Source organism: Ochotona curzoniae, unplaced genomic scaffold (genome assembly GCF_017591425.1).
Source record: "Ochotona curzoniae isolate NIBS_2020 unplaced genomic scaffold, NIBS_Ocur_1.0 contig_2754, whole genome shotgun sequence".
Lineage (NCBI taxonomy): Eukaryota > Metazoa > Chordata > Mammalia > Lagomorpha > Ochotonidae > Ochotona > Ochotona curzoniae.
This window is the reverse complement of record NW_024465582.1, coordinates 2,489,992-2,517,535: the sequence shown is the minus strand read 5'-3', so window position 1 is coordinate 2,517,535 and position 27,544 is coordinate 2,489,992.

The window sequence follows — 27,544 nt, the reverse complement described above, 5'->3', positions numbered from 1 at the left end:
AATGGCCTTAATTGTAGTACATTTAAGCTCCCAAAAGGGAGGAGGAGAAGAAAACATTGCTTGGTTCCAGCCTAGCAGTCAAAGCCCATTTTAAGTGATTTATTTTGTCTCAGAATTAGCAGCTCCCTGCAGTGAATGAAGATCAAATAATTGTTTGTCAGGGAAAGGACACTCAGTTGCGGAGATCTCAGTGGCAGCTGGAGGCAGGCGAAGCTCCCTGGAGCGCTGCAAATCCCTGTCAGGTGTGGCTTCTTCCGTAGACAGGAGCCTGTGTCCTGGGAACAAGGTAGGAAGTAAGGCTGGGCAAGGAGCCGGGCATTGACTGGCTTGGCTTTCGTCCTCCTTTTCCTTCTTCTTGTCTCTACTGCTAACAGCAGGTCTCTGCCCTCCCAACTATCTGATTAGAAGCGCATGTGAACAGGCTCTCTGTATCATGTAACTCCTCCTTGGGGCTGAGGGTCTGGTAGGGGCGGGTGGTACATGAAAGGTGCTTGTAGATCCAGGGTTGGGGAGCACTCACAGATCCCTTTCCAAAGTTGGAGCACAGGGATCAGCATCTAATTGCATCATGAGATGCGAGTCAGTGCAGAGTCTGAGTAGGAGCGAACCAGGTCATGCAAGACAGGTGGTGAGCCGGGTCTGGCCCCAGTCTAGAGAGCTGGGCCAGGATGTGAGCAGAGTTTATGCAGTTGCTAGAACACATTTTAATACCGTATTTGGAAGCAAAGAGACCTGGATTGAATTATGTGCTATGAAGTAGCTATGCAGCCTGGGGCCCCTTAACCATCCAAAGATTCCAGCTCCTTATCTGGAGCACAAAGCCAAATGAGTCCTTATGCTTATGGCTGTTGTGAAGATCAGATAAGAAAACATACTTGTCTAATACAAGCATATACACTTCTTGAGTATTTTGCTTAAGACCTCCATGTAGACTTTCATTGGAAAACCAGTCTGAACTACTAAAAAGAGAACAGGAAGTTGAGTTTCCTTCCATGACATGGGCCTCCATGGTGAGACTGCAGCTCCCTGGCAGTTGGTGAGAAAAGACGTTGGAGGACAGGGACTGCACTCAGCTCCTGGGAGCCCAGGAGGTTTGTCGCTGTCCAGTGGTCCTCAGTGGGCAGGGGGAAGGCTTGGGTCATGTAGCTACAGGAGAGTGGAGTGGAGAGTTCTCTCACATTGAAGAATTTCCACGTACATTGAGACAGTGATGAATAGGAGTTTTATTGAAGTAAGAAATCTCCTGTGGCAGAAGTCATCAAGGTCTTCCACTGGCTGACCACTGGTGGACATTTGCCTGTACTAGTCCTCACTAGGCTCAGCTTTGATGCCAGCCACCCACCACCTGGCTGTCATAGCCATGTGACTGTGGCATCCCCAGATCTTCCAAAATTCCTTGTTCACTACCCAATCCCGGCTCAGGCCAACTTCTGATACAGGAAGCCTGGAGCAGCTCCCAAGGGCTGCCCCTGCCTCTGGAGCAGCTGCACACCTGGAGTAGGACAGCTCTGCAGGGCTTCGGTTCCACTCACCCCTGCAGCCCCCTTCTCCTCCCTGCTGGGCCTGATGTCGCCCTCACTGCTTGTGGTAGTCTGGAGAGGTTCAGGGCCTTCTTTCAGACCTGATGGCCCCTTGGTGTATCGTCCAATGGCTCCCTGAGAACCCCCAATGTCTACACAGTGGAGGCCAGAGTAGAGGCTTTCCCTCTGCTCTGTCTCCACTCCCCATCTTCCTGTGGTTTTGTGTCCCTCTAAAAGCTGGGTACTCCCAGTGTGTACCTCCACCTCAACTCTGCCTTGAGTGTTTCCTTAGCAGTTCTGTCTGCATATCCAAGAAGTCTCAAATGTAGACTGTGAAAAACAGATTTAAAAGTGTCTTCCTTCTACTTTCCTTTCTTCAGAGACTCAAGTAATAACCTACCAAGTTTCCCGGACCAAACCTTCAGGATTCAGCTTCATTCCTTCTGTGCCTCACCTCAGATCCAGCCCATTGGCAAAGTCTGTCCCAGGGCCCTCAGAGCCTAGCCTCACTGGGAGACATGCTTCCAGAACGCTGAAGTCCTCACATTTGCTCCACGAAGTAGCAGCACTTCCAAATGGTTTCCTGCTTCTCCAGAGATCGAGGGCATGAAGAGACTGACACATCCTACAGATCTCCTGAAAGAATTCTCACGATGCTAAGGTGAAGGTTCAGTTTGCCCATTTTCTGTCATTCATTTGTACATTGTGTCTATTTATTTTAACTCTGCTATATTTATTACTTGATAAAATGATCTATCAGCAACACCATTATAAGAAAAGAAAAACACTGTGATTCCCCTTAAACCACTGTTTACAATATTGTATTTGCTTTCTGAAATATTATCTTCTGGAACAAATATTTCTATTCACAGGTGTTTTCTGAGAATAGTCTCACAAACTGTTAGACAAAGAATGCAAAGGAGAAACATAACAGAGAAACCTAACATTCTCAGTATTTATCAGTCAACTTAAAAAAAAAAAAAGCAACTTATGAGGGCCCTTGGGACCCTGCACCCACATGGGAGACTCAGAAGAGGCTCTGAGCTCCTGGCTTTGGATTGGCACAGCTCTGGCTGTTGTGGCCACTTAGGGAGTGAATCATTGGATGGAAGATGTTCCTCTCTGTCTCTCTTACTCTCTATCTGACTTTAAAAAAAAAAAAAAAAAACTGTGAGACTACAAAGTCAGGAAAAGCGAATTTTGGCCTGAGCCCTGTAAGACCAAGAACCCCGTTTTATATTCCTGCCTTTCCAAGTGTTTAGGTTACATTGATAAATTGAATCAGACCAAGGTAGTTTATTCATTCTGACGTTGTACTACTGTCAGCTTTGCTTTCCCCACAACTGCTTGTGTTTTTTCTGTTAAGGAGAAGATGGCTGTCCTGCGTCAGTCTAGCCTGTAGTATGTGCCGGGATCAGCAATTAGACTCACTGCTGCTGGTTTCTGGACAGCCCATATGCCGAAAACAGCTTTGGCGTTTGTAAAAGGCTCCACTTTAAGTGCTTTTTGTCACCACGTAAAACCACCTCTTCAGCCTACTTCTTGGCCCAACAACTCGAAGATCCTTCTAACTAAAACTTTCAGCTCCTTTACCAAGCACCCGGTGTGCGGTTCCCTCCAGAGTCGGAAACAGAGTCAAGCCCACTGCATCTGTGTCTCAGATCTTCCTTCCCACCAAAGATAGCTTCACCTTGTTGGGCTAGCTTTCAGTTGGTTTCTCTCACTTCTGCTTGAGGGCAAGCTGGAACCTGCCACTGGTGTCCCCAACGCTTGGTCTGGAGCCTGCCAGCCCCCGACAAGCCTGGAGCTCCTCCTTGCTGCCCTGGGTGTGCTTGCCCCATGACCCCCGAGGTGGCAGGGAACAGACAACCCTATGCCCAGTGAAGGGACTTGTGCCATTGTGACTCCTGGTGGTGGAAATGCTGGTACCGCAGCTGAGAAGGGAAATGGTAGAGTAGTTCTGCTTAGAAAAACGTACAGCGCCCACTCATTGCAACCGAGAACATCAGGGCAGTGGTTGTGTTTGGCATTGTTGGTCTCTCTATTGGGCAATTCAGTAGCCGCCTAGAATGTTACCACTGGAGAGGGAAGCTTCCAGAACAAAGTTACAAGTTAGCCTGACACAATGAGTTATGACTCACAGAGGCAGAGGCCGTGAGCTTCACTGAGTCTGAAGAAGGGCTGACATCCCAGCTGCTGTCCTGGCACTTGCTCCCTGCAGGGTGGTGGGCAGTAATTCTTTCCCTTGAGGGTGGGCTATACTGACAGACAGCCAGTGGTGATCAGCACTGTGCCCATGCCCCAAATTTGAAGGTCCCAAATTTATTCTTTTTTGTTATGGCCCAAACTTACACATTTTGCAACTGGCAGTATGTTGCTAAACTGTCGTGATGCCAATGGCGCTAATTAGTAGAGAATCAAGTGGCAGGTGACATGGCCTTTTCTGGTTAACCCAGTTGTTATGGTGATGGATAATGGCTTAAGCTTGGAGAGAATCATAAAATGTGGTAATGAGAGAAGAGCTGATTTACTTCCCCCTGTCAGCTAAATGTTTTTTTCTCAAAATGCACCACTTTAAAACAGGCACTTCATTTTGCTAGTCTCATGGGTCAAGTATTATAACATGAACATTTTTAAGACATTGCAGTATAGACAAATAAATCTAGAAAGAAAATCTCAGAAACATCTTTACCTCGTGTGTAACAGTGATCTGTCATTGGCTATGGACCCCACTCCACACATGGGAAAGAGAATTTTCATTTAAGAATATAAATAACATAAATATGGACTCTGTGTGCATTCAAAGGCCCAAACTGCCAATAGAAAACATACTTTTATTTTATTTTTATTTTAACAAAAGCGCAGTCACAATTACAAAATTGGGTTTCTGAAGCTGGATGCCAAAAAAATATGGTTGTTCAACACAGCTGCCAACAGACAGGGGAGGATAATGTGAGTGGTATTTACAGCCCGATCCCAGCTTTTGGAAACACAACAGCAGCAAATTCACGTTATACACATTTTTCCAATGTTATGTATGCATTCATGACTTGCCTGACCCTCATCACTGCCTCCAAAACCATGACTAGAAAACACCATGTTAGGACTGTGAAACCCAGAAGAGACATGGGATTGCATTTGCCCGTGTAAAACACCTCCTCTGTTTTCTAATTTAATCAGTAACAGTCAAGTTCCGGTTCATTCAGCGTGGACCCTATTCCATGCTTGCTCACAGACATGGGATTGCATTTGCCCGTGTAAAACACCTCCTCTGTTTTCTAATTTAGTCAGTAACAGTCAAGTTCCGGTTCACTCAGCGTGGACCCTATTCCGTGCATGCTCACAAACATGGGAGATCCCGGAGTGAACCAGATGACTTCTCTGTTCTCAACTGTCTTCAGTTACATGAGCTATTAATTATTAAATAACTATCACATAATCTATTTCTGTATAAAGAGTGTTATGGACTGAATTGTTGAAACCCTCCCCTCCAGACCTCAGCATGGGGGTCTACTAGGAAGCAGTATCCAAAGGAAGCACTTCAGTTAAAGTGAGGTGTTGGGGGCTCCTGAGCCGACAGGCCTGGCATGCTTCATCAGGAAGGCATTTGGAGCCAGGCACACAGCACAACCATTCTCAAAAGGCAGAGAAACACAGCCATCTGCAGCACAGTGCACAACACTTACGCCGCCCAATCCTGACCTCAGACTTGACGCTCCAGGGTCTTGATGGAAAACAACCAGTTGTTTAAGCCACTGAGTACACATGAGAGTATCTCATGGCTGCCTTGGCAGACTTTTTCAGGCAGTAGGTACAGTGATCAACTGCTCTGTGCGGCATTTGGATGAATGGATATCTCTTTATTCTTCATAACGTCTTGATGAGCTAGTGTATGGAATCCGGGATGATGAGCTGGTGTCCATGAGTGAGATGTTCACAAAACCATCTTGGAAGTTGAAGTGAAGAACAGGACAAGCTGAATGAGAAAGGAGAGAGGCCAGCAGGGCTGTGAGAAGCCACTGCAGATACGCCATGCTCCTATCCCAAAGGCCTACACTGCTTCCAAAGTCTGTTGAACTCATGAAATCAATGGCATAGTTGAACTTCTTAGGGAAACTGATGAAGCTGCCGTCAGATCTAACTGATGTATCACAAGTCAAAGATGGAGGATAACAGCTGGGAATGAAGGGACACTTGAGAGCCCAGGTCCATCAGCCTTAGTTGATATTGTGGAGAAGATTGTGGACTACCCAGTGAGGGAAGTGAGGATGGAAACTCTCACCTTGCTATGTAAATATATTCAGTCACAGAGAAAAAAAAAACAATATGTGTAAATTCAACTCAATATGGTATGACTTTGGGCCTTTAGACGATTGCATGCAAGCTGAGTCCAGTTTGTGTGCGCATGTGTATACACAACCATACAGGAGTATCACATTTGATGAGGTCTCATTGTTCCACATCAAAGATGGAGTGCTGTGGAGGTGGTACAGCACAACAGAGGGAAATCAACGCAGTAACTCCAGGTTCTCAACAAAGCTTGGCAGCCCTAGAATTACTGCACTAAGAACAGCCCTGTCCTTTCCTCTTGGCAGCTGTGATATTTAACATAGTCAGAACAGAGTCCCAACTGCCACTCAGAAAGCATGGATGAGTGTAATAAGGTCTAAAATCATCCATGGAACCATCAGGAGGAAGTACCACAGGAAAGTTTTTGAGTGTGTTATTTCTTGGCACTGCACATAAAGAAGCTGTTTTGAAATTTCTGGAATGATTATGTGATACTGAAACTCAAGAGGACAAACATCCTTCTTGTACTGATGCCAGGTTTCGAATGTGCTTCAGTATAGAACAAAGAGCAGCTTTTTTTTTCTTTGCAAAGCTTATGACAAACTGTTTCACTGGCTGTTGACATCTGCGTCTTACTTCCTTGTGTGCTGGGGGACATCACAGAAATACGCACACGTGCAGACTGTGTGTTTAGCACAACTCACTGCTTGCAGTGCCAAGCGATGGAGACCTCTGTCCACCAATTCCAGACTTAAAGCTCCCCAATCTACTCTCTCAACACCAGTAAGAATTACTGCATGACTAGCTTCATAGTATTTGTCAATCCGAATGGAATGTAAAAACCAGCCAATGTTTTGTCCTAAGCAAGCAGGAAATGGTAAATACCGTTTGCAGTAAAATTAGCAAGTGAGGGTTGGATCCACAGTGTAAAACCTGAGAGTTCTGGTTCTTCCAAGCCTGTATTGATAGCACTGCCTGATCATCTTACTTCAGGCTTAAAATGAGACCAAGAAGAGCCATTCGGCCAAGGACGAAACAATAACAAAACATCGTTTCTCCCGTGTAAACATTGGAAACCGCTAACTGCCCAAATTCTCTGTGCAAAGTCAACCTCACATGCAGAGGGACACACCTGTCCTGTGAAGGGGAGCCAAGGCAGTCTTCAGATCGCAATGTCAGAAGCTGAGTTCAACTCTGGAGCTGCTTGGGTCTCACTGGGACAAGGTGCTTGCCCCCTTGTTGTGAGACTTGCTCCAGGAACAGCCTCTCACTTGAAACTTGAGCCCTTGCCTCACCAAGCCATGCTGGCCAGGGATAGACAGGAGCTAGGGTGGTCACCACCTGTGGGACCCGGGCTGATCACTTCCCTCAGTCTCCATTTCCATCTCTGAGAGTGGGAATAGAGAACATTGCCTGCCACATACAGTTTTCATGAGAATTAAACCCTGCTTGGAAACTACTTGGCACAGAGCCTGATGCACAGTGCACTTTGAGTAAGTGGGCGCCTTGTCAGTTCTTGTTATCAGTGCTATCAACATCACCATTGTGAATGTCTCGTTCTCCTTTCAGTGAAAGTCACCATGCATTTACTGAGATTAAGTTTTCTATCACGTACCAGGTGAACTTCCGCTTCCTTGACAAGGATGACACCTGTCTAGTTTCTGTCTGTTCTGAATTCACACTGAATTCAGAGTCCTGGAATCCTTCAGAGCAGGCAGTTTTCAACGTGCCTTACCACATCCTCAGACTATTCATTTCAGCTCCATCCTTACTAATGCTCCTCTCTGGAGAGCTGAAATCCAAAATATGTTTTTGGTGCTTAAAAATTACGAAGAGCTTAAGACTGGAGTAATTGAGCATTACAAGGGTTTTGTCACTCAGTAATTGCCCATTAAAGTACAGTAGCACTAAAGGCATGTTATAACGAAGGAGAAATAGATAGGTATTGAAAGCCCAGGTGTCTCTTTGGATTGATAGCAGCTGTGAGGAATTAGTGGCTGTTTATTTCTATGGGTGTGTTATTGCCCTAATGTTTTGGAGAGAAAACCAACACTGCAGAACCAATCTGTTGTAGCTCTGTGTGAGCCAAGCCAAAAGAGGGTTTAGTACACTGTCTTTCTTTAACAAACAAAACCCTATTTGTTTATTTGACAAGGAAAGAGTCAGATAATGACACAAAGATCATTTGAATCTAGTTGTTTACCCCCTAAGGGCCGCGATAGCCAGGGCTGCAGCCAGGAACCCGGAACCCAATCCAGGCCTCCCACACAGTGGGCAGAAACCCACTTACCTGAGCCGTCGCTGCTGTTTTCCAGGGTTTTCACTAGAAGAACACTCGGGCACTCGGAGCTGGGACTTGCTAGGCCCAGGCCTCCCCTTAGACACGCCCCCCGCTCTTTGCTGTCCACTGTGGCTCTCTGAAAGCAACTGATGTAACACTTTGAGTTGATCACAGCAGGAGAATAGGGCAACGTCAGAGTCCATCCCCCCCCGTTTTTTTATTTGCTCGTTTCAGTCTTTGATTCAAGGATGAGACACCACGCATTGAGAGAAAACCACAGACAAGCATGAATAGAGGGAATTCTACAAGTACTGTGAAGGTCATCAAAGCAAGAGAAGCCTTAGAAGGATCCGAGAGGCATGGATGACTGAATGCAATGGGATTCCTGGGATGCATCAAAAGACACAAGCAGAATGTCAGGTAAGAACTAAGGAAATAAATACATTACAGACTCAGCACTTGGGCAGGTGTCTGTTGCAGTAGCCAAGGTGGTGCTTGGAATGTCTGCATCCTCCACGGAGTCCTGGTTCTGCTCTCAGTTAGTGCACACATGGAGACAATGAGCACAGCTCAAGGATTGTCGTGCCTGCCACTGAGCTGGGACACTTACATGGGGTTTCTGGCTCCTAGCTTCAGATTAGCCCTGCCTGACAAGTGGCAAGCACTTGAGGAATAAACCAATAGGTGTGCAATTACTTGATCTGTGCTTCTCTGCTTCTCTATGATTCTCCAACATGAGTAAATAAATTCTTATTTCCATGTATAGTGTCTAACACGTGGTTGGCTTTCAGATAATACAAATTCTCTTCTTGTTCATATAATATCTATTCTCTCATCATCGTTTTAGCCCTATTTCTAACAAAAGATTAGTGATGCTTAGTTTTTCTTCTTCCTATCATGAGAATTTGATCAACCATTACAAATACCTTTAGCCACGCTTAACACGGATTTTTCCTACATTTATCTAAGTTCCCAAATGTTTCATCCTCATTTATTGTTCATCATCTGTGACTTACTGACACACAAAGCCATGAGCCCAGAAAATAACATTTTTAAAATTACAAAATAACTTATTTGAGCTACCACTTTTCATTTATGTTTTGAAGCATGTGTTTAAAACAGAAAAATAATTTGTTGGAATGAGTTAATCTGCATCATTTACTTCTCTTTAGTAGGAAAGGTAAGTGGGTTATGGAAGAAGCACACTTTCCTGATCATCTGTGCCTCTCCCTTGTAAGCATGAGTGATTCAGGTAGAAAATAGAAGTTAGAAGATTACTTAAGAAACTAACGTTTAGGAGCCCTCTCAAGTGAAGTCCCATGCTTGGTGCTGAAGGTAGAGGCAAAAGATAGTCCCAGATATTAAGCTGCTCTCAGTCTGGCCTGGAAGGGTCTGCTGGGTAAGACTTAATCCCAAGCCAGGAGCAGGGAAGCATTCAGAGTGTGCAATATTGCTGAGTATGAACCTTTCTGGAGAGAAAGGAGCCCACAGAGGAGGACGCGGGCCCTGAGCGGCCACCAACAGTCCACGGCTGCTAAGACCAGCTGCAGGTGTCAAGGGAAGGTAGTAGATGGGACAACAGTCCTCAGCACAAAATTGTTCAACTCAGGAGTCAAGAGATGAGTTTGTATCCAACATCCTTGGTAGACAGAGTTCTGTGGCTGCAAGTGGAGGATAAACTGAAGTGGGCAGAATTTGAAGACTCCTGATAAAATTCAGGCCAATTGTGAGGAAATTAGGTAGTGACTGAAAAGATAACCACAAAGCTCCAGGAGTTGCTACTGATGGATTGTGGTGTCCACAGTCTTGGACAACTCCCAGGGTTCTGAGGCTGCCACAGTGGAAATGCCAGCACAGGAAGAAGAATGGATGTGGAGGAGAGGGAAAATGGTGGGCTCACATGCAAAAACGCTAGGAGTAAAAAGCCTACAGGATGCTCAAGAATTGAAGGGACGTAAGACCAAGTGTAGAGCAGTGACCTTCTGCAGGAAGGAAGCAGCTAGGTACAAAGTGCATCAGGACCAGAGCGAAAGCTGGGACTGCAGGTGCTGCTGGCAAAAGGCTTATTTACCACGGGCCTTTTCTGAAATAAAAAGGAGCAAGAATGAATTTCAGTAAAATAGCAAGGTACTTCAAATTTTTGTAAAAGATTTAATTACGTGGTAAGTGTTTATATTAAAAATTTAAGTGTATGAAGAGGTCTCCAAGGAGTTCATGTAGAACATGTAGCGTGAAAAAGCTATGCAAACTTTCAAAATTTTTGCAAGACAATAAACATATCATTTAACACACTTTTTCATAAGATTTTTGAAGTACCATCACACTGATTATAAGAAGCAACACAAAGTAGGTTGAGAAAGCAATATTTAAGAACAGGCTGAAAAATGAGAATGTAGGATCCCTAGGGCAAAAGCAGTAGTTAAATGTGTTGGATTAAAAGCAGGGGGTCGGGGACCCAGTACTTTGTATCTTTGACCTGGTGCTTGCCACACATTTGAAAATCTACAGGACTGTTTTTCTGGGGATATGTCCTGAATCAAAGAGTAAATATCCCTGATACAGAAGCAAGATTAGATGGGCACCAGTAAATCAGGATTCTGCCTGCACAGTCCTCTCTGCTTGCAGGCTTCCAGGGAATGAGGAAGGATGAGGTACAGGGAGAGAAGTTTCTATTCTGAAAGTATCTACCATGCATGTACCTGAGACTGTTTACTTTGAATGCATCCATGCTGATCACAAGCAGCAGCGGTGTGCTATACAACTCAGTCTCAGCGAACATGTTACTGTGAGTACATCAGTAAGACACAGCCCCGGTCCAGCTGGCATGCCAAGTGTGTCCACTAGGATTCTCTTCACTGTGAGTGGAATGAACCTCAAAATCATATTGGCTTATCTAAGAATGGAGCTCAATTGTTCTGGATTTATTTATTTATTTAAAGATTTATTTACTTTTATTGGAAAGTCAGATACACAGAAAAGAGGAAAGACAGAGAGGAAGATCTTCCGTTCTGCTTTCCCAGGCCACAAGCAAAGAGCCAGATGGGAAGCAGAACCACCAGGACACAAACCAGTGCCCATATGAGATCCCAGCATGTGCAAGGTGAGGACTTTAGGAACTAGTTTCCCGTGCCCAGCCCTGTTTTTTATTTAAGACACTAGGGTAGGTGCTGTGGGGCTGTGGCTGTCAGGGCCAACCACTGGAGTGAATCAGCATCTTGGGTATGTGACCTCTGCTTCCTGCCTCTGGGGATCTGGCCTGCCCACACACATTCCTGCCAGAAGAGACAAGATATTGGTCTGAGCTTACACAGAAGGATGCCCTATCTACCCAGTGGTCAGGTCCTAGCCGCATGACCAGGCCCAGATGTCAGAAAGATGGGGAAAACCGGTCTTTCTGACCACTCAGACCAATTTTCAGTTCTCTTATCACTCTCCATACTGACTTCCATAGTGGTTGTACTAGCCTACACTCCCAGCAACAGTGAAGAAAGATGCCTTTCCCCCACATCCACATCCAGCAGTTGTTGTTAGTGGAGTTCTGAATGTAGACCAGTCTCACTGGAGTTAGGTAGAATCTCAATGTAATTTCCACTTGTATTTTCCTGATAAATATGGAACCGGAGCATTTTTCCATGTCTACTAACCATTTGAATGTATTCTTTTGAAAAATGTCTGTCATCTAAATGTCATATTACCAAAAGTAATACACAGATTAACATGATGCCAATCAAAATTCCAACAGCATGCTCATATAATATAATAGGAGAAATATATGAAAGTTCAGCTGGAAACACAAGAGACCATGAATACCCAAAACTATCCTGAAGAATAAAAATCAAGCTGGAGGAATCACAGTTCCAGACTTCAAGACATACTCCAGAGCATTGATCATCAAAACTCTGGTACCGGTACAGAAATAGAGAAAAAGATCAATGGACCAGAATAGAAACCCCAGAAAAGAGCTCACACATGTGCAGCCAATTAATCCTTAACAGGAGAACTGAAAGTCATCCAAGGGAAAAGCCTAGTTTCTTCAACAAACACTGTTGGACAACTGGATAGCAGCCTGCAAAAGCAAGAAACAAGACCCCCACCTGTCACCTTATAAAAAAATCAGCTCTAAATGGATCAAGGACCTCAATCTGCACCCAGAAACCATCAAATCATTGGAGGAAAACATAGGACGCACTCTTGAAGATACAGGAATTGGGAAAGATTTCTTGAAAAAGTCCTCAAAATCACAGACAGTCAAAACCAAAATAAGCAAACTGGACTACATCAAACTAAAAAGCTTGCGTTCAGCAAAAGAAATGATCACAAAAGTGAAAAAGCAACAAATGAAATAGGAGGAAATCTTGATAAACTTCACAATCTATAGTGGACTAATATCCAGGATTTACACAGAGCTTCAGAAACTCAATGAAAGCAAAACAAACAATCCTGTGAAGGAATGCACGAAGGAAATGAACCACTTCCTTTTGTGATTGAACTAAGTGTATGGCGCGATAACGTTGGAACCAACCAGATCTTATCCTGTAACACAAGTTTGATGAGCAGAAGAATGTTTTAGAATAGTGTAAAGGTTCTAATCTCCACATAGAATATCCACATCCTGGATCTGCTAAGATGTTAGCAGTGGAACAACAGGACAGCAGGTTTAAGGTGTGAGCTCGTCCAGCACATTGTCTGGATTCAGGTTTCTGAGAACACCACGATCCCGCCGTCCCTTTTGGATCTTTCTATGTTCACAAATCCATCAACTACACGGCCTTGAGGAAACCTTGCTTGCTCATTGGCTGTTTGTGAGTCAATTGTAGACAATTCTTTGAACTACAATTTTGTCATCTGTAATAAAGAGGGGGACAATAATATTGCTTAATGGAGTGTTGCTTTGAAAATACATATATATATATATGCAATTTCTAATCTGTTAAACAGTGATAAAATGTCAAGAATGTATTGATATTGACAAAATTCAAATTCCTCGAGAAAGATGGTTAAATATTTAACCTATGATATTTTAAAGCAATGATTCATGCTATGTTTTGGAAAAGATCATCTCTCGTTATTTCTTATTTGCAGGGGGTATTTACATAAGCTTAGTTGACCTTTTCCCAAATCTTGACAATTAGCAGTGAAATGAGATGTGCCCTGTGAAGAGGACACATGATGTACTTTACTGACTTAATCAGACCAACAGGAAACCCAACACCAGACAGAACGCGGAGAAGGCAATTAAACTTGCAGAGGGCGACAGTCCAAGCTTCACCAAGCAGCCATCCTTGGAACAGCAGTGATTTCATTTACCACACACCCATTGTTTCCATCAGTGGAAAGACTTAAGTAGTTTTTACCAGATAACTTTTATATTTCTCAAAAACAAAATTTGCGTTTTGTTTTCCAATATCAGCTTGTTGAACTCATCCTTAACACTTATTGAGATCCATATGAGATGCCTTTGTATTTTTATGGCTGAATGTAGGCCTACCCACCTCATGAAGAGTGGGCTGGAGGGAGATGGAATGGAAAAGGGATCAATGGGCACCAGATGGCATACCCAGAAGAGAATGATCCGGATGAACTACAGTTCTAATCTGCTCTGTGACAGATAGCACTGACCACCATTGATGCTGCTTTTGTGTTTTCTTTCAAAGTGATGACATCGTTTACGAGAGATAAATAATGTCAATGTAATATGTAAGAGCTATCTAACAAGGGAAGGAATTGGGGTTGACACTGTGGCCAAGTCGGTTTAGTCACCACCTGTGATTCTCTCATCAACACTCGCGTGTGAATGCTGGTTTGAGTCCTGGTTACCGCACTTCCAATACAGCTTCCTGTTGATGTACCTAGAAAAGCAGTGGAAGATGGCCCAGGTGCTTGGACCCTTGCTACTCATCATGTGGGAGACCTGGATGGAACTCCAGGCTCCTGGTTTCCACTTACCCCAGCCTTGGCTAAGGTGGCCTTCTGGGGACAAACCACCAGACAGATCTCTTTCTCTCTGTCACTCTGACTTTCAAATAAATAAATGCATGATTGTATTGACAGAGAGAGAAAAAGAGTTTATGTGACGTACTAAGGGTTTTTGATTCTGGGGCCACAGGAGGAAGGACCCACAAATGAAACCACGAGACACAGGGGCTTTTGGATATCTGCCAATCTGACAGATGCCAGATTGTCATGTGAGAACACAGAATGGTGAACTTTCTAAATCCAAGTAGGGAATCCCTCAAAGAATGTGCACCTGGGACCTGGGACCCTGGTCAGTCTGGAGAGAGCCCCTAGCAGCTCCAGGTGGCTCGCTGCCTGACACATGCTGCCTTCCTAGGGTGGGTCTGCTGGAAGAGCCCATCATTCTTCCCTTTGCTGGCCCCACTATTTACTACTATCATTATTTTAAAAGAAATCCTTTGTACGTTATTGATTCATATTGGTAAAAGAAGGAGTATGTTTAAATGCATAAAAGTGAGAAAGGCACCAGCAGTGGAGCTTGGCTTCATGGAGACACCTTGACTTTTCTACGTGACATTTTATTGCTTTATTAAGTTGAGGCCCACAAGTGCACAAAGTGATGCTAACCCTTCAGTTCTTGGGGGTGCTGAAGGGCCCAGGAGGCGCAGCCTGGGGAGGCTTCTTGGAGATGGTTAGGGAGCATAAGTTGTCCTGCTTCTATTGGTCCATCTTAATGAAGTGCAACTTGTATCGGCCTAAAGGATTGATTTTCTCATTTCTTATTTTTATCAAACACCCTTTGAAGATGATTGCTGCAGTTATCTGTCTCAGAAACAGCCAGGGAGATTTTTTTTTTCTTGCACAATCAGCATAACAAAAGGGCTTGTGGACAATCTCTGCCTTTTCTGAGCCTGACACATCATTCACACCTTAGCAAGCTTTACATTACTATCCCATGTGAATTATAAGAAATGTCGCTGCCACTAGGATTTAGAATCTCGAGACTGAGTCTTTGTCTCCAGTAGCTAACCAGGCAAGCAGAAGCAGAGAAGCAAACAGTTGGCTGGGTGAGGCAGAAGGCGGCTGCAGACATTGATAGAGATGAGACCATGCTGGAGTCCAGTGGCGAGTGTCACATGATCACATCGCACTCTGGTTTCTATCGATCTGCTGCATGCATAACACAGAAGGAAGAACTAGAAAATGATAATCACTTCATTTCCCAATTGCTTTATCCCACATAATCATGGTGCAAGAACAAGAAAATGGGAAACAAGATAAATATCATTTTTGATCTGCTAAGAGAATAATTAAATTACATTATGTAATATTATAAGAAAGACAAAATTTTAGACTGAATGTCAGGAAATGTTTTCTGATAATAGGAAATATTTGATTAATAGAAAGGCTCTCAGGAGAATGACTAGAAAATTCTACCCCCTCAGTGCATTTCCAATTAAACCAAGCCAGAAAAATGGGAGCTAGGCTTTTTGTTTGTGTTCTGCACATCTTTCAGGCTTCCTTACCCGACCATCCAATACGTTTGTGATAATACCCAATTTTCATTTTGCATGGCACTTTTCAGTAAGCAGGTGACTGATGGAATTGTTCTCTAAATGCTAACTGCGCTTCCAGTTTTTGAGCAAGTTTAAAGGGAATGGTTTCACTGGATCTGGGGAGCAAGGATTTCCAGGCTCTGTGCAGCTGACTGTCCAAGTTTCCTCTCCTGTCCTTTCATCTGTTTTTCATCTGGGTGACAAAATTCCTCTCTCGAACTGGAGAAAACCACCATGTGCAATCATCCCTGACCCTTGTGCTCCTGGGCTTTGATCTGTATCTCTTACCTACAGATGCTCCTGGCATCACTACTGCCCTCTCTATGAGGTGCTTAGCATGTCCTGTCTGCGTAGCTTCCCACTGCAATCCGACTCAAGCCAATGAAGAGACGCTTGTGTCTAAAGATGTAAATGCTAAAGAATCACAAGATAAAATGTTCAAGTCCTCTCTTTCACAACTCCAAGGTAATGGGTATCCTGTCAGAATATATTTTTAAAAATAATGTTTGCATGAATGAGCACATATCACACATTTTTAACTTAAATAGAATCACACTACTTTCATTGTCTTTAAGTCACTGTTTTCCATTAATGGTGTATCTTAGAAATTTTTTTTAAGATTTTGTTTTTAATCGCAAAGGCAGATTTACAGAGAAGGAAAGACAGAACGATTCTCCATCTGCTAATTCATCCCTCAAATAGCCACACTGCCAGGTGCTTTCCCAGGCCACAAGCAGGGAGCTGGATTGGAAGTAGAGCAGCCAGGATGCCAATTCATGCAAGGTGGGGATTTCGACCACTAGGCTACCATGTCAGCTCCTGGAATTTTTTTTTATTCAAAAAACAAAGTTACAGAAAGAAAGAGACAGAGAGAGAACCCTCAATCTTCTGGTTCACTCCCCAAATGGCCACAATGGCCAGAGTTGAGATGAGGTGAAGTCAGCTTCCTCTGGGTCTCCCATGTGGGTTCAAGGGTCCAAGAACTTGAGCCATACTCCATGGCTTTCTCAGTCCACAAGCAGGGAGCTGCATCAGAAATGGTTCTACCAGAACTAGAACCAGCACCCATATGGGACTCTCACTGCAGACAGAGGATTAGCCTGTGAAGCTACCAAGCTGGAATTTTTTTTATCAGCTAAAATATATGGCTCCTCTTTGTTATTCTTTAAAAAATGCTATGTTGTAATCATAATATTGGCTTTGTTTATACAGTTAGTCTGAAATAAATAAAGATTAGCTTATTTCTGATTTTTAACTACTCCAAAGTTTACAACTAATATTTGTGATTCTGTGTCTTTTGCATGAATAAGAACATTTGACAACACTCTGTGGTTCCTCTTATATGGGAAGCATTGTTTTATGCACTTTGAAAAATTACATCAGACATTATGAAAACCTTAGGAGGTAAACACTATTATTCCTGTGAAGACACACCGAGGGAGGTAGATCCTAATCTACCTGCTTAAGGGGTCAGCCAGGATGGAGGCTCAGGCAGATTTATATAGAACTCAGGTCTCTAATTACTTCACTGTGCTATTTATCTGAACTGGTACTGATTTTCATTTCTTGTTATTATCGAGATTACAAACACTTTTTTCTGTTACAGATCCTATTAGTTATTATTGATCGATTGCAAACTACTGGTTTTCATGCATTAATCTTTTAACTAAATTTTGAATTGATTTAGTATGTAATAGTTTTTCAATTGATTGCTTTGACTTTTTGAAACAGCTCTTTGGGATATAATTTATAAATGGTAACATTTTAAATCCACCACTAAAGACTTCTGGAAAATTTATCATGAGGTGTAACTTGTACCATAAACTAGGTTTCAAGAATTCCCTTTGTTCTTACAGGAGTCTCGGCTCTCTTTGAGGTGAATCCCTAGCTTGCACCTCCATATAACCATCAGCAGGCTTATGTTTTCTGTGGATTTGCCACTTCCAGGCACTTCACTGAAATGTAATCACATAAACGTTGGCCTTTGAGGTTTGGCTCCTTTTGTTCGGTACAGTGTTCCGACATTCACTCATGTTACAGCATGCATGAGTTATTTATCCTCCTTTGTTATTGAATATCATCCCATCACCCAGATCAATTACTCTCCATTTACTCATTTCACCAGTTGAAGGACTTTGGGGCTTTTCTGCTCTTTGTTTGTTGTAAGTAACATTCTTAGGAATATTAACATGCAGATCTTTGTGTGCATATGTGTGTTTTACTGCCATTGGGTTGGTTCATTCTCTTGCATTTCAGCAACTCACATTTGTCCCTCAGTACTTATCCATGAGCAAGAGGCTGTCAGACTAACAGATTACCCATATACTGTTGATGGGAATGGGTTTGAATGCCCTTGGTGTTGTTATATATAACTCAAGGGCCAGTGACGATGTACTCTGTTCTATGCCTTGCATCATCCCTCTTGAAACAACTGTCCTGCAGTGACCCTAGGCCCAATGCTGTGCTGCCCAACCCAGCAACCTGGCCATAGTGACACCATAGGACAATACAGACCACTCTCTGGGTGCTCTTACAACTCAATTATATGTGTCCCTGGGATGGAACTTCAGCAACCACAGAGTAAGTTTTCCTCCACTGTAGACAGAGTCACAAGGTCACAAGGCTGCCCTTTCCAGAGGAGAGGGCACTGTCCTTTCTTGCTGTAGTTCACATAGATTATCTAGAATCAGTTAAAATACAGAGCTCTTACTCCACTAAGACCCAGCTTTATCCCAACTTACCTCATTCTGCCCCACCATCTCTTCCTTGTAGCAGCTACTGAATAGTAGATCAACTGACACATTATTGGACTCACATGAACTCAAATTGGAGTTTCATTTTAAATATATTAAATTGAAGTTCATGAAATCATCACTAAATAGAGGAAAGAGCTGCAGGTTTTTTATGATTTGACTTAATCACTGGTCTGTCATCCTAATATAAATAACCTGTCTAACATGCGCATGATGCATCACTACCAATGACTAATACAAACACAGCATGATGCAACACTGCCCATCACTGTTACAAACACAGCATGATGCAGTGCTATCCGTGACTTCAGCAAACACAGCATGATGCAACACTGCCCGTGACTCCAGCAAACACGGCATGATGCAGTGCTATCCGTGACTATAACATGCTGTGTGGATAAAGATAGCACAACAAAACAGCTGCAAAGACCGGAACACTGCACTCTTCTGATTAATCTATGCATTAATTAATTAAATCTGTAGGTTAAACACCATCTCACGTAGGGGTTCTACAAGGCTTGCATGGCTTAAAACAGATTTAGAAGAATCTGCCCATGTGCTAATGCATAGTGCAGCAGAATAAAAATGATTTTCTAACAAAAGCGTGGATCATTTACTTAAACTCTGATTCGTCACTGAACAAATAATTTTCTTCAGTTTATTAAAAACATAGATCTGTTTTCTTTGAACCCCAAGGACTTCAGCAAAAAGTCAGACACTCTTAAGGAAAAATATGTCTGGAGTAGAGCAGCTGAAAGGAAATAGAATGCCTTTCAAAAACGTCTCCATCCCCATCTGTGCTTCTCAGGGATTTAAAAGGAAAGAAAAGAATGTTAAACCAAAGGAACATTAAGGGGGAAACCAGAGAAAGTAGTTGGAGATACAGCTTGCATTTCCTGCCAGTTTCCAAATTCCACTGGCGAGACAACGTGTCTCTGTTGGAAGCCAGCTTCCAGGAGCACTGCTGACTCCAGAATTATTTCAAAGTTTGTGCCTTGGCTCTTTCCAAAACAAGTAGCTTATACTTGCCACGCCTTTGGGGATGTTTTATGGAAATCTTCCTTTTTGTCACCTGCATTTGACTTATATGTTGGATACCAACTATGTTTGATTTGTTTTCAAAAACTTACTTGTGTCCCTTGCTAAGAAATAATTTTAAAAGATACTTTTATTTAAAAATGAATCTCAGAACAAATGAGTTAGCTGTAATTCTACGATTGTGCCATAGTTTCTTTTTCTCCTGGGTTTGATACTGGTGAGAACATTTATCTGAATACAAATTACTCTTTTCAAAAAAAGTTTTGAACATATCCCCATGACAATTAGCAAAATTTTAAAAAATCATTTGAATTTCACTGACTTCCATAGAAAATATTTAATGAATCAAGAATAACAAAGAGAACAAAAGGTTCTGATACATTTAAATTTTAATACATGGTAGTTTATAGGAAAAATGTACTGAAGCAATGTTAAGTTATTTCTTATTTCTATGGTCAAAAATTTGCAGATAGCTGTTTTAAATTTCCAAAGAAGCCTATCTTTCGGATCCCGAAGTGCCTCTTTTTCCAAAGCTCTCTTTCACAAGGAGCCACTCACAGAAAAAAAGCCAAGGGCACAATTCGGGAGAGAGTGCTGTGTAGGAAGATTAGACAAAGTATTGACTTGGAAGTTTCCCAGAGGAGGAGCAGGAATTGGGAGGACTTGAGTCTTGCTACTGGCTTACTTTCCAAAGGTTAAATCATAACCACGTACAGCCTGGAAAAGAAGTCCCTGTGTGAACATTGCCACCTCAGCTGTCAGCAACAACCACTTTCCTGACAGGCATCATTTGTGCACCAATTAATTAAAGAGATATGAATTTACGTACACATACACATGTTGCTTAGGTACACAAGCAAATGTGTGGCATTCTCAAGCTTAGACTCGCTCCTCATTCTTGAGTGTGTTAGAAGAGGCCACTAGCTTCATGGTTCTGTGAGGTTTCATCTGTGATGCAAGAGACGTACCAGATTCCAAAAGATAAACTATCTAACCCTTCCGTCTAGGGAAAAAGCAATGTCTCTCCACTTAGAGAAGAATCCTAACTGTGTGAGTTCTGTGTATAAAGTGCTCTACAACCTACACATGTTCGACTTTATAATCAAAAATGGAGTGAGTTTAGGAAATTCTGAAATGATTCTTGCAGAAAGGTGTTACTTAACAAAATGTGAGGCCAGTTATCTGCAAAGAACATACTTGGCGAGATTATTTCTGAGCAGAGCTGCAGGGGCTTCGTGATGTTATCATATCTCCACTGGGAGCCCAAACACAGGTTCTCAGGAAACACAGTTGGTGTTGAATGGTTCCAAAATGACATATCCCAAAAATGTCAAGAAGAAACTATGAGCTTGTGAATTCATGTCGAGGTGCTTGTATGTGCAGATACAGGTTCTGTTCCAAAGAGGTGAGCTGTGTGGAGCGAAGCACGCAAGTCCACAAGTGCCTGGGTTGGTGATGGTGGTCGGGAAGCACGGGGGCCATGACTCCTACTCCCTTCCAGAAAGCTCCACAGCCATGGGCCTTGCACTGCAGAAACATTTGAAACCCACTTCCTGGGCAAACAGCCCCTGGGGGCACTGCCACTTTTTATCTTTAAGCAATGTGGCTAGACTTTCTACACTTGCCATAGACGGAAGGAAAGGAATTCGGACTGATGAGCTGGTAACTTAGTGTGCTGATCATCTGCAAATTTGTATTTAAAGAATATGAGTGGGAAATTACACATTTTAAGGAAATTATTGCCTAATAACCTTAGTCTTATCTCTGTCAGTATTGTTCTATTATTATCAGGTTTGTGTGAGAGAGAGAGCCTGGTAAGCTTCGTAGCAGCTATAATTATCATGTTGGAAATCAGACCACAATGACAACTGCTTTTTGAATAATCCACAGCAGAAAGAATAAAAAGCAAACAATAAGAAAGCTGTTGAACAAACGTTCTCAAAGCAGTGAAATAAAGGCATTGCTGCTTGGATGGGTACAATGGAAGCCGACTACCTCGCTTTAACCACTGTCATGTAGACACTGGTGTTCATCTCGGTTAAGCGGACTGAGATGAACACCAGTGTCCACATGATGTCTGTATGAATTGTTGGGTGCTATGATCATGGCTTTAAACACCTGAAAAGAACTTTTTGGAAAAAAAAAAAAACAGTTTTATTTTGGATTAGAATTGAGGTGGAGGTTCATGGTTCAAGATCAACAGCCCCAATAGTCTGGTGTCTGTTGGAGGGAGGCCGTAGTGGAACAAGAGTGGTGAAATGAGTTCATGCTTAGCCACAAAACAGAGAAAAACTTTAGGCTGCCCTTGACTTGCATAATTAACCTGTTTGAGAAAACGTCCTACAGATGACAAAGTCCTCCGCTGACCCCACTCCCAGCGTCAAGTCTCTGTCTTGGCCCATCGCCCATAACTTTGATTTTGGGGTCTAATCATCTACACGAGTTTTGGGAGGCATGTTCTGTTGTTTCTGTAGCTCAAACTTTGGTTCTCAAAACCAACAGCATTTTGTGCTTATTGAAGTGATTTGCCAGTTGACTCATTGGAATTAAACACAGCATTAATGTATCCAGAAATTCTTTGGGGAATGTGTCCTTCTCAAATATCTCTTTTCCTACATGTGGGAAACTTTGGTATTTCTGGGTGAGCTCTGGAGGCTTAGAATGAATGAGACAGCAGAATTGTGGTGTAATCCGAGATGAGCTAATCAGGCTGCAATGCTGCAGGTGTGTGTGTGTGTGTGTGCGCGCACGTGTGTGTGCAGATTCTAGCAGGGATCCAACAGTTTATCAGTATTAAAACAATGTGGCTCAAAATCATGCATTTTAAAACATCTCCTGGCAAAATTTAATTAGAATTTTTTTTCATTCAACGAGTTTAAACACACTGAAGGAGAATCCATCTCACTAACCTAGATATTTCATGAATATTTTGTTCAACTATTAAACCCTGAAGTTAGAAGTAATCAGAAATCAACCAATCAATGCTTTATGAAAAGACTTCACCACAACGTTAGATTTTGCATCATTTAATATTCAGTTTCGTGAATAGAAAATAAGCCCGAGGAATCAGATAACCCGTGCTCTGCCTAGCACACAGGAGAGCATTTTCCCTTTCCAGGACACGAGGATTTAGCTGGTTTGCTCCTTTTCCCTCTCTTGCCCTCACACCCTGATGTTCAGCCACCACTTAGGCTCTGGTTCTAGAATTTTGGTCAAGCTAATTTTTAAAAGGTTTTCTTTTTATATAATTCATATTTCTTCCATTTCAATTTAGATATTATTTGTACTCATTTTATGTGAATAAATAAGACATGTTCCTTAGTTTGTTCTGGCTGCCGTGACAAGACACCGTGCACTTTGGGGCCAACCACAGATGCTTGCATTCTCACCGTTCTAGGCTGAGCTCCTGAGACCAGTAGCCGTCCAGGCTGGCTTCTGTAACAGCTCACACTCTCACAGGGCTTGCTCTCACCTGAATCATCCCCAGGCCCCCTTTGACACCATCGCCTGCAGAGCTGGCACTGCCCCACACTCAGTGAGTTTTCAGAGGCACAAGCATTCGGTCCATAAACTCGCTCTGTCTTACAGTTTTCTCCTTTGGCCTTTATAACTTTACAATTCTAAGTATTTTAGAGGGCTTACTTTATATTCTCACTTTTTCCTTTTTATTTTTATAAGTGAATATTTTATTCATTATTTCCGAGAGAATTTATATTTAATTTATGATATAGTCAAAGGCTTAATGCTCCACTAAATAAAGTTCAGGAAATATAAAATCAAAAGACATTAGAAAATAGGCAAAGGCTGTAACTAATAATCAAGTGAAAAAAATGTCCAACTACATTCACATAAACTGCTCTTAAAAAGTCACAAAATCGTGAAAACTAACTAGTGTATCAGTCTTGGTCCTTGGCAGCTCCTCCTGTGAGTCTATGCGACTGTGCTTGGCATATCCAACTACAATGCTCAAGAGAGAGGTCTTCAAGAAGTTTATAGAAATGCTTGTTTTGAAAAAGTATGCATTAATTTTCAAAAAATGCACCAAATTCTATTCTTAACTCAATTTATCACATACTGATTGAACTCACCTCACATGTGTGTCTTGGAAGCACAGACTAACATCTTTGAAAATGATACAGTTGGATTTGTCAATGTTTACATCAAAATTAAAGCACACATGAGAATAACAAGGAAAGTTCAAATACTAGGGTTTACTAAAACATTCTAAGGTAGGCATTTTATTAACCTCAGAGTAGGACAGTTTAAAAAAAATAGCAAAACTCTGGCCCTGCATGATGGCTCAGTGGCTAGATCTTTGGCTTACAAGTGTCAGGATCCCATAGGGGCACTGGTTTGTATCCCAGCCTCTGCACTTCCCATCCAGCTCTGTGGTTGTGCCCTGGAAAAGTGGTAGAAGATGAGCCAAAAGCCTTGGGGCCCTGCACCCACTCGGAGACATGAAAGAAGGTCCTGGCTCCTGGCTTTGGATCAGCTCAGCTTGGGTCATTGCAGCCACGTGGGGAGTGAACCAGCAGACAGATCTTTCTCTCTGTGAAACTGCCTTTCCGAGCAAAACAAATAAATCTTTGAAGGAAAAAAGCACACAAAATAACAAAGCTCAAATAATGCTGGCAGGTATTATGATAGACTATACGAAAAATTCATATTCACCATATGGCAAAAATGAATAACAACAATAATGTACTATTATTAGTAGTAATATAATAAGCCAGGAAAATATTTATGTTAACACATGTAACAGATAAAATTGCTCATTTTAAAATATAAAGGACTTTTACAGTCAGCAAAACCTAAATCAGTCCAGTAGGAAAGAATGGATACAAAAATGCAAATATATATATATATTTAAATATAAAGAAACTCAGTCCTACCTCTACCCAATTTTTTTTATACTTTCAAAAGCATCAATGATTAAATCATAGAAACTTATTTCTTAGTAACCGCTGACAGAAGTGTGGATAAATCTGTTCTTATAGACGAGTATTGGGAGACCTTTTTAAACAGTCTTACAGCAATGTTACCAAAACTGGGAAAGTTTTGTCTTGGATGGGAGTTTACATCATGGCATCCTCACACGAGGGCGCACACAGGAGCAGTGTTTCGGCAGTGAAAGACAAGACATTGTCTCATGCATATCAGTCTGAACCTGGGTAAGCAACTACATTAATGCAACAAATTGCTATGGAATCATATAAAGAAGGACACATTTCTACAAATGCTTCCCTGTGCACTGGTCGATTTGACACCAATAGCTCATCATGTGCGTGCATTATGTTAGTAATAACCTTGACAATAACCCTAGTGATGTTTGGGGGAGGGGAACATTTCTATCCGATAAGAACCAGCACAAACTTCTTGTGCCCATCACTTCTAAACAAGCAGATCCCCCAACTCCAGGTGTCATAATCCTTATAGAACCCATGTCTATTTCCTGATTCATGGGCTGCGAGTGGATTGTAAATACACACTGATTATCTTGGAAGACCCATTTTACCACCTGTGTTCAGGTTGTCCCCCAATTCCTCTGCATTTGCTGCAAAGCCGTTCTTCGCCAGGCCCACGCCAGACACACACAAAGATGAAGCACCTCAAAAACTGCACTCGAGGGCACACAAAGCTCTTTGATAATCGGGCAATAAACAGCACATTCTTGGAAAACATCTTTTGCAGATCTCCATTTCCAAAATTGGAAATAATAATGCAATAAGACATTTATTAAAAATTTAATCATGTCATTAAAATTATGTCAATCATTCAAATAGTAATGTTTTAACAATACCGACTGCAGTAGCTGTAAAGACGCAGAGGTTCTGCGAAGCTGAACCATAGCGGGAGGCGTGCGCTGGGAACCATTCTTTACTCAATTGCTCTCCCCACGGTTTGGATCGGCTTTTCTTGTTTTTCCGGGAAGCACCAACTAAGTACCACTAGGTCGAGATGGCTAGAAAGAAAGTAATTTTTAGTCATTTAGCCAGAAAATTTATTGCAAGCGAATTTTCCACTTTAAAAAGGAAAAGGAAAGAAAAAGATCTATAATGCTGCCATTTTGTTAAAATACCTGGTATTTCGGAATTCATTTCCTGGAATAAAATCCAGTTGGGAAAAAAAGCCCCTGATGCTTTCCAAAAAACACTGTTGTCTTCTGAAAACTGCTTTTAAACACTGCCATTCTATTGTAGAAATGCCTGCGTGACGATAACATCATGTGAACCCAGTCTTCTTTCGATCTTAGTTTTAATTGACACTCAATAATTACCTGTGCTTATGAGGGCAATTGGAAGTCTACATAATGTACGTATGTATTAACCCAATCAGGGTAATCAGCATTAAAATCACCTCCAACATGTGTCACTTTTGTGTGGAGGGGGAGTGAATGGGAGATGGTCAACAGGCACAAGCTGGAGTTAGCAAAGGGGAGGAGGTTCCACTAGCTGCTGCATCAGCTGAAGGCAGCCACTGATAACAGCACGTCTAAAGGAGATGAGAGAAGATGCGAGGGAGAATCTTGAGTGTTTCACCACAAAGAGGAACTCTGGAGAGGAATCATTCCTCCAAAATTGGTGATCTAATTTATCAATGTCCATTGTTAAATGCATTATCACCTCTTTGTTTTCTTAAATGGATTACATTTCTAAGAAGAACTGAGAGAAGAAATAGATTTTTTTAAAGATTTATTTATTTTTATTGGAAAGTCAGATATACAGAGAGGAGGAGAAACAGAGGGGAAGAGCTTCCGTCTGATGATTCACTCCCCAAGCAACCACGATGGCCGGAGCTGTGCTGATCCGAAGCCAGGAGTCAGGAACTTCTTCTGGGTCTCCCATGTGGGTGCAGGGCCCCAAAGTTTTGGGCCATCCTCTACTAATCTCCCAGGCCACAAGCAGTGAGCTGGATGGGAAGCAGGGCCACCGGGATTAGAACCAAATCCCATATGGGATCCCGGTGCATGCAAGGCAAGGACTTTAGCTGCTAGGCTACCATGCCAGGCCCAAGAAATGTATTTTTTGATGGCAGACTTTTCAATTAGAAGACTTCAAATTGTGAAATTCTTTGTGCCCTAGGCAATGTGAACATCTAGATACATTTTCCAATAAAAAATGTAATTAGAAAACATCACAAAATCATTACGTATCTGAGCTGGCTGGAAGCAATTCTTTGCTCATTTTCTCTCTTACACTCTGGGATGTTAACATTCGAAATATTTCCCAGCAGACCGGAGTCATTATTTTTATAGAAAAGGCCAATGCAGCTCCGCTGCGCAGCTTTGTTCTATATTTATCACACGTGAAGTGCAGGCTTGGGTGGAGCTGGGATGTTTAAAGGTGAATCAAACACCATCAGGTCTGTTCATTGTAGACAGCCTGCTCAGCACAGCTGTCGCAAGGGGTGGAACCAAGTCTTACCCACACCAGCCTGCACTTCATCATTCTAAAACCCTAACCAGACAGAGCAAGGGAAGAACACACCGACAGGGGAAGGGCACACAGCACTTCTAGTAGGGGAGATCATCGTGGTGCTCTTGGGAAGAAACCACAGGCTCCCCAAAACAGGACAAGTGGGCCTCAGTGGAGATACGGGGCTGAAGGTGAGTGGAGGCCCTGGTAACAACCTCAGATTTTTTTTAAGTACACTTGATTTCAGGAGGGTAGAAATAAAAAACACTGAGGCTTCAGCAGGGCTGGGCTCCCTCCAGAGGGCCCAGGGGACCACAATTCTTGCCTCTTCTACACTTGCTGATTTGGGCAGCCTCACCCCAGCCTCTGCCTCCACCTAAACGGTGTTAGAAGACATAAGGACTTGGTGTCCTCAGACCCCCTGATGGTGAGGTAATGGGAAAAACTCTCTCCCAGAGACGGACACACAGCAGTCACACACAAGGGTTCCTCAGCACAGTCTAACTTCTCCGATGACTTCACGGAATGAAGGGCACAATCACTTGGAATCTCTGGTTCACGATCACTCCTTGCCACATTAGAATTTCCTTTCCACTGCCTCTCTTCTTCATTGAATGCAGAATAGACTTAGAGTATTTCTCATGAAACAATAGGCAAAGTTGGATATGGTACAGTGATGGTCCCCAGGCAACCTTGGGCTTGATTGGTTACACGGTGTGGCAGGCACAGGTGCAGC